This window comes from Tiliqua scincoides, chromosome 3 (assembly GCF_035046505.1).
Source record: "Tiliqua scincoides isolate rTilSci1 chromosome 3, rTilSci1.hap2, whole genome shotgun sequence".
NCBI classification, from domain to species: Eukaryota; Metazoa; Chordata; class Lepidosauria; order Squamata; family Scincidae; genus Tiliqua; species Tiliqua scincoides.
The window spans coordinates 80,611,907-80,624,561 of record NC_089823.1 but is presented as its reverse complement, the minus strand read 5'-3'; positions in this window follow the sequence as shown (position 1 = coordinate 80,624,561).

Genomic DNA, 12,655 nt, shown 5'->3' with positions numbered 1-12,655 from the left:
TAATACTCACAAGTGGCAGCTAACAGGACTCAAGTCCAGGTTGTAAAATACAAACCCAGGGACCAAACTTTCTAATGTGTTCTGAGTCCTATGAGGTTGACTTCACACATTTAAACTTGCGTGATGAATGACTCATTTTGGAATCATCAATTTATGGATTCTTTGCATTTGTAAGCGTTCCCAGAATCCAACCCATTCTAACATGGCCTTGTTTTCCTGTTTGTTCAAAACTCTCTTTGGTCATTTCCAAAGTGATTACTAGTCTCTTTTGTTAAACTCAGAATTTAAGTTCCTCTCCGATCTTACCATTTATAAATAGTAATTATCCAGGCATTTCAATGAGTTAATCAATATTGAACAGGAAGTTAGAAGAACTCATCAGATTGGTATAGTCAATTTTCTGGAATGCAATTTCTTCTGATGGGGGGCAGAAAAGAATGAGTTGTTCATGTTTTGCCTCAATAAAGTTGAGGCAAAACATGCTAAAGTTGCTAAACTTGCTAGAGGAACATTGAAAAGAGAGGAAGGAGGGAAATCTTCTTCCTAATTCAAAGCCAAGAGTTTTGCAAGATGGGTCCTGTGTGGCCTAATTTTTCATGTAGTGTGTCATGCTGTTTTCCTTTCTCTGACAAAGAGCTTGGGACCTTGTGTATAGATGGAAACCTGAATGTTGTAATTGCAGATGAAATGTGCCTCAGTCTACATTGAACCTATACTGGCAAGGGAGCTGCTGTAGTGTAGTGCCAATGAGGCTGCACAGATGATGACAGGCAACAGCCTACTTCATCTGTTCCAAAACTTACCATGGTCACGGTGCCCTTCTTTTGCAGCAGCCTCTTCTTCCAGGCTCTCCTGCGTGCTGCCATCTTGACTCCCATGAGAATCACACAATCTAAGATGGCAGCGCCTGGGAGAGCTGAGAAGAAGAGGCTGCCAGGGACATTTCATGGTGCCCCTGAGTTTGCCAAGGTGTCCTGAGGTGCTGTGGAACACAGTTACGTACTTGAAGTGCACTGAGAAGATAGGATGTTTTAAAAATGCTTGTCAATATTGTAACGTGTGTCCGAAAACAGATTACTATTCGGATTTGTGCTTAGGAACTGCTCTCCCATCCCCACAAATTAGTTACATAGCAACTTTTATCTCCTCATCAGAACAACAAAGTTTTCAGGTGGCTGAAATGTCTGGCAACGAATACTGAGGTCAGATTAAATAAAAAGTCCAGCCAGCATATTTATTTTTTAAGTACTTTTTCCTTTGCAAATTAGTCATGGGCCTCTGCAATTTAAGTTCAGATAAGGCTTTGATAAGGATCCAAGCTCTTAGATACTTATCCTGTCCAAAATTCTGGAGGATCTCCTGTTGCTATTGGCTACCATGCATACTGCAGTTGCTTTGTAAGACATGAGGCTTAAGGTCAAGTATCTTCTACCACCTGACTGTGCCACATATCCTGTGTAATTGCCTGACCTGATGTATGAGTGCAAATCAATCTTGATCTGCACAGCTAATGCTTGCTGTGCACACATGGCTACCCAGATACCATAGTTGCCCGTAAATACACCGTACAGGCAACAGCATTTTCCAAGTTTGTGAGCCCCAAATGATCACTGAAATACAGGTTGAGCCTGTTCATCCACTGACTTTATTCTGTGGATTTGGATCAACGCAAGTCCTCTGGACCCGCTTTAAGCCAGTCTTAGCTCAGCCTGAACCCCCCGAAGGCAACCGGAGCTGTGCTTCAGTCACCTCCAGAGGACTTTATGAAGCCCTCAGAGGCCGTGCATATCCATCCATGGCCTCTGCGAGCTTCAGAATGGCCCTTACAAGCAACAAAAACACTTCTGGTTTCCCAAGGGAAACCGGAAGTGCCATTTTAATACCTTTTAAGGCATTCTGAGGCCTGGGGAGGGCTTCCAAATGCCTTAAAAGGAATTAAAACGTCACTTCCAGTTTCCCTCAGGAAACCGTAAGTTGTGTTTTGTTGGCTCCAGGCAAAATTCTGAAGCCTTCAGAGGCCAGGAACAGATGTATGCAGACTTTGGAAAGCACTTTGGTCACTTTTGAAGGGTTTAAAGGCACCAAAACCATGGACCCCACTGAGATAGCTCTGTGTAAAAGCCTCCTAATTCTGTCACACTGAAACTAATTAAGTTCAGACAAGGCTGCAGCAAACTCATTGCAAAACACTGTGGATTTTGAGTTGTTTTGCAAAGAGTTGAACAAAAGATATTTTGCAAAATAACTGACAATTGACTGCAGTTTATAAAGTGGCTTTTCAGTGTGACTAACGTGAATAATATGTATCTTACTACTGAAAATTCTCTTCCTTACTCATAGCCATGAGAAGTTCATTCTGAAAGGTTGGCTAATAAGCTTAAAGAAACATTAACAACTGGAATTGGTTGATTAGTGCAGCGATTTTTAGTCTTTTTTATCTCATGGCACACTGACAAGGTACTAAAATTGTCAAGGCACACCATCAGTTTTTTGACAATTGACAAGGCACACCACACTGATAGCAGGGGCTTGCTGTGACCCTGTGACCCTACTAACAAATGATCCTTCCCCAGACTCCCAAGGCACACCTGCAGACCACCCGTGACACACCAGTGTGCCATGGCACAGTGGTTGAAAATGGCTGGATTACTGCAAAATCACTAGCCTGCTTTGCTTTTTTTTTTTTTCCAATGACTCAACAACCTAATCCTATCTGCCGTCGACATGCACGATGTAAGGCTGTTAGTGCAGCCTCCACTGCATCCTGAGTGTAGATGTGGAACCAGCTAGTTGGGAGAGGCAAGAAAAGGAAAACTTTACTTGCTTTCCTAGCCACTTCATGATCCCTGATTGGATTCTTCAGATCTATGCCAGCTCTTTTCTTGGCATAGCTCTGAAGAGGCTGCTGGGGGCAGATCGTGACTGGATGGGGATTTGGCATATGGGGGATGCCATTACACCATAATCCAACACATCCCACCCTGGCCCGTTACCCATCCCTGCCTCGATTCACACCTTCCAGTGGCAGAACCCTGCTGGCGGCTGGTCCACAGCATGTTGCCAGCAGTGCATGCCTTCCAGCCATTGCACCAGCACAGCACTCTTACTGGTGGAATGGCTGATGGTGAACCTATCAAAACACCAGCAGACCATGAGGCCAGAATTAAGATAAAAATATTGTTCTGCTGAAGCTTGGACATATATCTAAGCAATCCATCCAGAGCCACTGCTGTCTACTTAAAAGTTTCCATCAGTTGCAAGAAGATGTGAATTCAATCCAGTATTTGTCTGTATAGGAAGCCTGAGGCAAAGATGGAAAAGAGCATGATGGCACCATAAAATGCTTTGCAGTAGTATCTAAGAATGTGATAATATGAAAAAAAATTTTCTATACAGTGATATTGATGGAGGTATCACTGGTTTTTTTTTAGTAAACAAATCTGTAGCAAGTTAGGTAAAATTGAATTGCACTATTTGATATTCTTGGATTATTCGGGGAGAAACCACAGCTCAGCGGCAGAGCACATGCTTTGCGTACAGAAGGAGCTGTCTTCAATCCCTGGCATCTCCAGGCATGGCTGGGAAAGATCTATGTCAGAAATGTGTGATAAATGTTACAGGCCAAGCCAAGAACAGATGGGATTTCAAATTATAGCAGTGAAAATAAGATGTAACGAACAGAAAAGCAGCATAAATCTATTTTGGGTGGACCTTTGGACTTGTGATCGCATTCAGCAACATCCAGTCTAAGGCAGTGTGAAGTTGTGCAAGTGAGAGAGCTGGTGCAAGATATTTGATGGTGAGATCTGAGAAGGACATGATTGCTGTGAACAAACTGACAAAATGAGAATTAGGCTTGAACACTGTGGCTCCTCTCACTTCTGAATCATTATTGAATAATTCTGGCAAACACTCTTAATATCTGCCATGTTTTTGATGAATTCACTTAGGAGCCATGCTTACATGAACAAGAGTTATTTAGTTTTGCAATATTTGAATCGTGAAATGTTAAACTATCTGTATTCTTCCAATTAGGAATGCCACATTGCCAAAATTATTCAGTTTCTTCACCTTTTTTCTTGTGTGTGAGATGGGCAGGCAGCAAAAGTTAATCTTGGACTCTTTTGGGATTGCCTCTGGGCCCTGTCCATTTGCCACTGGTACCATTTTTCAACACCTGTGATATCAGCAGGCCCCTGCCTCTGAAGCGTCAGGCTTGAGGATATATTAAACCTGGCAATCCTACTTGAAAACGTAAAAGTTTTGCATCAAACTATCTATATTCTGATGCTGATTTTAAGCTTGCAAGCCAAACTGTCTCATGAGTGAACCATGCATTTGTGTGACTTACTGTTTACTGTATATTAAGTCTACAAAACCCATATTCACAGCCCAATCCTACCTAAATCCTCCCTGCCAATAAAGGCACGCCACCAGAGCACATGCTATATCCTGTGGGGGAGGGTATCCCAGAGCTCTCTTCAAGGTAAAGGAATATTTGTTCCCTTGTTCAGGAGTAAGCCTCCACTGCCCCATTCAGTGGTGTAGCTAATGATCGTGTAGCTCAGTGCCAAGCTCAAAATGTTGCCCCAGAAGAGATGTCACAACCGGAAGTGTCATCACACCTAGGCTTTTTTAAAAAGTGAAAATTGGGAGGAACCCACCTCCTCCCCCCAGCAGCTCACCATGCACTTGCTCTGCTGCCTCCCCCCAATCAGTGGCATAGCTAAGGCATCTATCTGCAACCTGGTATCAAAGAAGATTTTGTAGCCTCCCCTGCATGACAAAATCAAATTTAATTAAGTAAATAAATAAAAAGTTATTGGTTCCATGCTGTATCAAAATAACATCTCATTGGCACTCAAGTCTCATAGGTCAGTTTGGAGTTAAGCAAATCCACTTTTTGTTCCACAAGGCATTATGTTTTCATTTTCTGGTTAATTGGCCGTAACTTTTGATAGAAAACAGATATTCCAGTGCAGTTTGTTTCTGCACTGGAAACAAACACATGCATTCTGCATTAAATTACTGTTCCAATAATATATAACATGATAGTATTATTCATACATACCAAGATTTTCACAATTTTGGTCACTAGTGTCAAGCTCAGCTTGTTGCCCCCCCTAAAGCTTGATGCCCAGAGCAACCGCTACCCCCTGCACCTCCTTAGCTATGCTACTGGCCCCATTAGATCTACTTGGACCTGCATCAACGATATAGATAATACTATCTCCCTACCTTTTCCAAATTTTGTCTGTATGTACCACTTCCTGCAGAAGGATCTTTCCTTTGTTTTGGTTCTATAATGTATAGAAACTTTGCATAGTTTATATAATGTTCTATATAATAGAACATTAGTTCTATAATAGAATATAGTTCTATATAATGCATATATAATGTATAGAACTTTGCATATATAGAACTTTGGTTCTATAAAGTAGAATGTATGGCAGATATGCAGATTTTGAATTAATCTTAAACATTTGTTTTTGCAAATGGTGACGTCACCATTCATATTAAATACATCAGGTATTCTGGAGATTCATTTTAATGACTCCTGTCCAATTAAAAAAAAAATTCCAAATGCTACTTTAGAATTGATCAGTTATTTACTATTGTGAATAGTTTAGATCGGGGTTCTCAAACTTTTCAATGGCCCTAGAGGCTGCTGCCTGATTTATAAATGCCAAGGGATGTGACTATAATGTTGATTACCCCTGCTAATTGGGTAAGAGGCACTTTTTCAAGTGGGTGCTCCTTTTTTTAGCAGGGGGAGAGTAACTGGCCCACCTCACCCCAGCACTGTCTGTTCTAGTGGCTGTCTGCTGGTATTCATTTGCATCTTTTTAGATTGTGAGCCCTTTTGGGACAGGGAGCCATTTAGTTATTTGATTTTTCTCTGAAAACCGCTTTGTGAACTTTTACTTGAAAAGCGGTATATAAATACTGTTAATAATAATAATAATTGGTCAGCAGTGCTCTCCCCCAGTAGCAGCTTGTTTAACCCTTGATGAACGTAGCCTAATCTGCCCTGTCATTTTCGTGAACCACCAAAAATTGGGTCATGATCCACTGGTGGGTCCTGGTTTGAGAACCGCTAGTTTAGATCATGTTGATGGAATTTACAATTGCTGGAATTTACAATTTTTTCTTGCAACAATAATTCATTTAGGTTCAGTGTCCTTTGGCCAATAAAGACTGTGGGTTACTAGTTAATATTGCATGCAGAAAGTATGTTACAACAAAACCCAAACACTGAAGGGTACCATCCACATTCTGTTTTTGATCTGGCTGAATGATGAGTGAGTGATTAGGGCTTTTTCCCCATTGTTTTAAGAGCTTTTGGGATTACTGCCCCAGAAAAGCTAAGTCAAGCAGTTATTGCAAGTTATTCTCTCCCAGGAGGTGGCCAATTTTTCCAGGGTCATTTAGACATATTTTTCCCTTCCCTTCCCCTACCCCCAATTGCTATGCATTCCAGATTTTTGACTGAGGAGGTTGATAATGAACAGAACCACAGAAAAACTTCTCAACTCTTGCAAAATAGAGCTGCTTTCACAAACAATTTTACTTTTATTCAGAGAAAAAGTAGAACCCAAGAGTTATATTTTTTCCAAAAATATAATAATAATAGTGTCTGGACTCTATTAAAAAAAAGTAGTTGGGCTGCAACCCTATAAATTCTTTCCTGGGAACTCTAGGAGCTCCATTTAACTCCACAGAACGTATTCCTGAGTAGACATGGCTAGCATTGTGCTGTCAATATACAACAGAGAAGGTTTATTTGTATTTAGGCCCTGCAGTTTTGAAATATTTACTCCCAACAGCAATCTGCCCCTATTGTAATCTATGGAAGTCTTCCTGTTTGTTTCAACAATAGCCTTCCAATAGATTCCAATTGCCTTCCGTGATCTCTACTCCTGTGGGCACCATCACAGTGCCACATCCCTGGAACTTTTCTTCATTCAGAGAAGTGGAGTGACAGCATGTAACAATGTGGAATGCAATGCCCAGTTTTCTGCTGGGGCTTTTCACACTGGTAGTATGTAACCTTTCAGGATAATGCTTTTCATACCACAGACTTTAATAATAGACCAGGTTGGAACTTCTTTTCCTGGTCCAATCAAGTCTCACAGAAAAAATGAAAGATTGTGCAGCCACTCCTTAGGACAGCTCATTGGGGCTTTGCCAACAGTAATTGTGATAATTCTGTGATTGATGTTTCAAACTAAAAGTGAGGTTTACCAGACAAATATCCTAGTGGTACATCAGAAATGTAAATATTTGTATTAAGCTGAGCTAGGTTGTGCTTCCTCTCTTTTCCCTGTCTTGCTTCCTCAACTGTTTAATGCTAGTGCTAAGCTAAGCCTTTGAAAAGAAAAATATATATACACTTAGGTCACTGCCCAGCGTATACACCAAGGAACTGCTGAAGAAAAGCGTAACCACCTTTCAGCTTCAGACATGCTGAATTTACGATGTCGGGAAATGGTGACATGCTCTGGTGGGCCTTTCCCCAGGTGGACCTGAGGAAAGAGCTTGTTCATTCTTCCCTTCTTATGCTCACAATGTTATGGCCTGCCACTGAGGGAGGGGAGAAACTTCCCCCCAAAAAGTGTATTTAGGAAGCCTCTCTTGATGATTTCTTTCTTCCTTGTTCTCTTCCCAGTGTTAAAAAAAAAATAAAGAAAATTCTGCACCAGGCAGCTGTCTGAGGCTGGCACCACAAGTATGAAAAGAAATGCTTTTGCTTTGTGCCCACTGCTTTTAATGAAGGATCCAGCAGGGCAGGCCAAGTGCCTTAATTTTATTTTATTTTTTAAATAAGGGCTGAGTTTTTTCCCCAGTTTCCACTTCATGACTAGAAGGAACAAAGAATCATAAACCACAAAGAACTGTGTTGTTCAAGCCATTCCTGCTGTTTGAAATGGAGAAGCATTTTCATAAGCACTCTCAGTCAGACCTGAGAGTTTTCTAAAGGTACAGGAATACATTCAAATTCCAGATCAGAGAGAGAGAGGAAAATGAAATAATAATTCCATATTAACCCACAACTTCTAGTGCTGGGACCATTGTTCCATTTACCAAACGTTGGTGATACCAAGACAATTATGCCTAAGAATTGATCTTCCCACTTCTTTTGCATTGTATCACGGAAAAGAAAGGCCTCACACCAAACACTCCAGTTATTGGAAAGACCTACACTAATGCAAGGATCTCACATTATTACAATAAAGAGGCGGGTGGATTGCACAGCCCTCTAGTAAAAAGAATTGCCAGTTTGCCAAAAATGGGCCCTGTTTCTCCAGCTCCTTGCTTTTTCTTCAGTGGAAAGACAGCAAAGTCCAATCTTGGGCCATTTGGGAGCTGCTACTGGGCTCTGCCCATTTTCTGTTCATTTTAGGATCAGGCCCCTCAATTTTTTAAGGGCCGATCATTTTGTAGCATCAACAGGCCCCACCTACTGACATCACCAGACCCTGCCTTAGAAACATTAGGCTTTAGGAAGCACCAACTCCTCTCTAGTAACTCTTCCTTCTGATTATACTATTGAGGCTTTCACAGGGGCCAAAAGACAAACAGACCAATCCTAATGGACATTTACAGTTGCAGATCTTGCAATCTGCTGCTATAAAGGTCATGCCACAGTCATGTGCATCAGAGTCACCGATAGTGAGGGCCTTTGGTGAGGGACTGTCAAATGTCTTCTGAAAATCCTGATATAATATCAACAAGTTTACCTACATCCACATGCCTGCTGACCTTTTCAAAAAATTCTAAAAGATTTGAGAGGCAGGACTTACCCTTACAGAAGCCATGCTGATTCTCCATCAGCAAAGGTTATTCTTCTGTGGGTGCAATCCAAACCTGCGCTGGAGCAGGCAAGCCAGGAGGCTTGCGCTGCATCCAACGCAGGTTCATTGGCTGCAGCAGCTCAGTCATGGGCAAGGGAAAGCTCTTCCCCTTACCTCTGAGTAAGGGCTGCTCGCCCCAATGGGTCTCCTCAGACCTTGAAGCTGCTGTGTTCTCCCCGGGGATGGGGGTTGTGATCTGGCATAACCTCCGGGTCCTAGCCCCGCCCCTGACTACCTGTGCGCTCACCCCTGGGGCTACCCATCGCCCGCCCTCCCCCCACCCAAAAAGCCTCCCTCCTGCCTCTTCCACGCCCCCCATGCCTATCTTCGCTGCTTGTGTTGCCGTGGGTGCGCTGACACAAGTGGCAGTGTGGCAGCCGCCACGGAGGCTTCTGCTGGCTTCTGTGCATTGGCGCATCTAGATGTGCCGACACAGCTTCCTCGCACGGAGGTGCAAACATGCTTTACGTCACGTTTGCAAGCCTCCCGGGGCAGTTATGCCAGCCTAAATGCAGATTAGCATTGCACCCTATATGTTTTAAGATTTTAGCCTTGATTAGGCTTTCCATTACCTCTCCTGGCACATATGTTAGACGGACTAGCCTGTTGTTTCTTAGGTCTCCTCTCCCTCCTGTTTTAAAGATTGGTGTTACATTAGCTATCCTCTAGTCCAGCGATTTTCAACCTTTTTCTTCTCATAGCACACTGACAAGGCATGAAAATTGTTAAGGCACACCATCAGGTTTTTGACAATTGAAATGGCACACTATGATGCCAGTGGGGGGCCCACATCCCCCATTGGCCCTACTAAAAAATAACCTTCTCCCAAATTCCTGTTGCATACCTGTGGACTACACAAGTGGTTGAAAATGGTTGCCCTAGTCCTCTTGCACATTGGCTGTTTGAAGGGACAGGTTGGATATTTCCTTCAGAAGATCAGTAATTTCACACTTGAGTTCTTCAGAATATAAGAACCCTTGGGTGGATTCCATCTTGACCTGGTGACTTGCTCATCATTGTCAATAAGGTCTGAAATGTCCTCACTCATTTTTTATATAAGCATTATATAAGTATTTATATACTGCTTTTCAACTAAAAGTTCACAAAGCGGTTTACAGTGAAAAAAATCAAATAACTAATGGCTACATATCCCCTACAAAGTCACAGAAGACAGTTGGCTGACTTGGGTGAGCCATACACAGTAGCAAAATTGCTCTGTCAAGGTGTCCATAAAAACTCAAGTCTGGAGTCAGACTTGACAAGTGAAGAGCCTCTTGGCTCAAGCACTGAAATTCCTGAAAGCAACTTAATTAGTCCCAGATATACATTTTCTTTTTGAATATTCTGTTCATCTGCAGCACACTGTTGAGGGCTTTTAAAAAATATATACTACTATATTTTAAAAAAGATCTAGAAGAGACAGAGCCTTAGATGGAGAATTTTGATGCCAATTCATCAGTTTCTTGAGTTTAGGGCTATTAATTTATGAGATGTCTCTGATGCAACATGCTAATTATGTTCGAAACTTCTGATTGCTTTCCCAAAGGCATTGTTTTCCAGCAGGCCAATCAACTAATCCACCATGTACATAAACTGGATTTATGATTTAATCAGACATAGGTTTGGGAAGCTTTAGGTGAGTTTAAATAAAAGCACTTTTGCTTTTGTGGATCATAGTGAGTGAGTTTTTTGACAACTCATATTATTGAAAATTTCATCTATAGTTTGCCTGCCTCAAACCATTCTGAGTGGGTGAGACTCAATCAACCCTGTTGTGAATTAGCACAAAATTGTCTGAATATCTAGAAACACCCAAAGTTATGAGTAATCAAACTCCTACTAACCTTGAGGTGTGTAATCTTTCTGGTGACATTTGCTTAGATATAGGAGCATTTCATGTTGATAGGAACATTGTACTGTACACTTGAAACAAAGATGAAAGCCCAGTTTGAATCAAAAGCAAAATGTGGTCCTTTCCCCCCCCCCCCCAATTTGGCATTAAAATACAGCTAGGGAAGCATTTAAGAAAGGACATTAAAAAAGACAACTACGAGTGTTCCATTCCGTCTATAATCAACATGCAGCTCTATTGTTAAACCATTACGGAGCACAAAAATTAAATTTCTGTTTCCAACATACTTTATTTTCCATTTAAATTGCTTTCTAATTACCCTTTAAGCAGAGCTGAAGGCAAAATATAATTTATGGCATTTTCGGTAACAAACCCCATTGTTCAGCTCCAGAGGCAGCTGTGTGCAACAGCAGTGCAATTAGAGAGCTGCTTGTTGTTAAACCGTCTTGCTGCTTTTTAGAAGGAAAATGCTGAAATTCTCTGCCATCGTTTCATAATAATGAAGGAAATTCTCTTTGTTCCCTCCCACTTTGCTAAGTTGGGTTGCAACTGAAGATGTGTGTGCATGCAGAGTGGTGAAAGGTGCATTCAGGGGAGGCTAGATAAAAGCTGAGAATAACAACTGATAGGAAAAATAAAGTTTGTGCTACCTGCTGATGTACTGGTGATTCCACTTGCTTTTGATGTAGCAAATAAATGTAAATTTCATTTCAATGACTTTTTCTTAACTTTTTGGGAATTCTAAAACTACCAGCATGCGTTTTGCCAATCCCAGAATGGAAATGTTTTGTTTTCATGCGCATAACCTAATTTCATTTTAATGTCCTTAGATCCTATTTTCAAGGCCTGTGATCCCAGGACAACATACCTTCAACTCATGTCAGGCTGTTGCTCACTAACACGTACAGGAAGTGAACAAGATGTTAAAGTAAGCCACAAAAAAAGTAAGCAACCTCATCCACACATAGACAGACTTGAGTCTGCATGTGTGGGGATTCATTTCCAAGTCAGTGGCCTCAGACTCAAGTCAGTGTCAGTCATTGACACACCTGACTCGAGTGTATATGAGTCAGCAAAAAAACACGTGTTTTTGTGACTCAGTCTTGAGTCCCATGACTTAGGTTCCCATCCCTGGGAAGGAATAAACTTGGAAGCTCATTAGAGGGGTGCTGGGTGGCAAAGATGTGAGGGTACAGGAGTGCATGAAGTCCTGCCATGATTTAGCACTGCAGGGCATGTGAAATGGGTGAGAAAGCACTGCCAAGGAAGGGCATATAGTTTAATGCTAATAAATAATAAGAATAATACACCTCAAAAATCGAAGCACTATGCAAATATTACAGTATATCACAGAACCTACCTTACTTTCTAATGAGTCAAGCAAGAAAGGGATAAAGAAAACTGGACCTATCAGAAGGAGAGGAGTAATAACATACAGGGTTTCTGGTTTAATGAACATAAACTATGGCAAAAGAAATGTAAGAAGGTGATACAGGAGGCCGAGAGAGACTATGAGGAATACATGGCCAGCAACATTAAGGGGAATAATAAAAGCTTCTTCAAATATGTTAGAAGCAGGAAACCCATCAGAGAAGCGGTTGGCCCTCTGGATGGTGAGGGAGGGAAAGGGGAAATAAAAGGAGACTTAGAGATGGCAGAGAAATTAAATGAGTTCATTGCATCTGTCTTCACGGCAGAAGACCTCGGGCAGATACCGCTGCCCGAATGGCCCTTCCTGACCAAGGAATTAAGTCAGATAGAGGTTAAAAGAGAAGATGTTTCAGACCTCATTGATAAATTAAAGATCAATAAGTCACCGGGCCTGGATGGCATCCACCCAAGAGTTATTAAGGAATTGAAGAATGAAGTTGCTGATCTCTTGACTAAAATATGCAACTTGTCCCTCAAAATGGCCATGCACCAGAAGATTGGAGAATAGCAAATGTCA